Source organism: Leptonychotes weddellii, chromosome 1 (genome assembly GCF_054177405.1).
Source record: "Leptonychotes weddellii isolate Sample4059 chromosome 1, ASM5417740v2, whole genome shotgun sequence".
In the NCBI taxonomy this organism is placed as follows: Eukaryota; Metazoa; Chordata; class Mammalia; order Carnivora; family Phocidae; genus Leptonychotes; species Leptonychotes weddellii.
Genome location: NC_138369.1, coordinates 186,107,175 through 186,108,366, shown reverse-complemented (window position 1 = coordinate 186,108,366; position 1,192 = coordinate 186,107,175).

The following is a 1,192-nucleotide window of genomic DNA, read 5'->3' as shown; positions in this document are numbered from 1 at the left end:
CAGGAGAATGGATAGTAAAGCAGGGACTACTCAGACAGTGGAATACCATAGCGGTTAAGCTGAATGGACTAGAGCATTATACCAGTATGGGTAAATCTTAAAAACATAAAATTAGGAACAAAGTAAGTTGTAGGATACTATGATAACGTTTGTTCTAAACTCATGAACATGAAAACCAACGTTATATATTGCAATGTATTTTTACATGCAGTATTGTTATATATGGATCCATACATTGTAGTAATTATATAAAAACATGTATGGGGACAACAATCACCAAATGCAGAATAGTCCTTGCCTCTGGGAAGGAGGCGGATATACTAGACTAGGGAGGGGTACCCGGAAGCCTTTAAATCTAGCTACAATATTTTAATTTAAAAAATAATCTAAAGCAGATATGGCAAAACGTTAGAATTTTTCAAGGCATGCAGTGGCTACGTGGGTGTTTGTTATCACTAAAATTTCTATGTCATTATTTGTTAATAAAGCAATTTTTTCCAAATCGCACATCATTTTGTTTAAGTGGTTTATGAAGTCAGCTGTGTGGTTTATAACAAAACCTTAAACAAAAGACAGAGTGTAATAGAAAAATGTCAGAATATTTAGGTAAAAAGTTAAATATTGTCTTGTATAACTTTCACCTCAGGGTTTACTGCATAGATTTATAAAATGTATTTCTTTTTGAGGGTCCTAGACCAAAATATTCAAAAGCCATTTATTTAATATCTGAAGTTATTGTCCAAACATACTAAATAGGTGACACAAAATTTTTATGTCTGACCTTCAGCAATTTTACTGTGTTAGTCTTAAACAATTAAATTATGTGTAACAATATTAAACTTTGTCTCAAGCCAGTAACATCTACAGAAATACAACCCATAGAAGAAATTTTGGTTGAAAAGCCTTCCTATTTTTCTTTAAAATATTTAAATTTCTTTATTAAATATTTAAATAAAAATTTAAATATTTAATATACTTAAATATTTTACATATCTAAATTTCTTTAAAACATTATTTTAAGGTCTGAAATTCACAATTTAACTAAAATTTAGCTTGGCTTGAGGATGAGAAATGATGGGAGGCCTGATCTAGGTTTTACTTCTTATTTATATTACCATGTCTATAAAAAAAATATTCACTGTGGAAAAATGATGCCAGCTATTGATTGGTTTATTGATTCAGCTATATTATT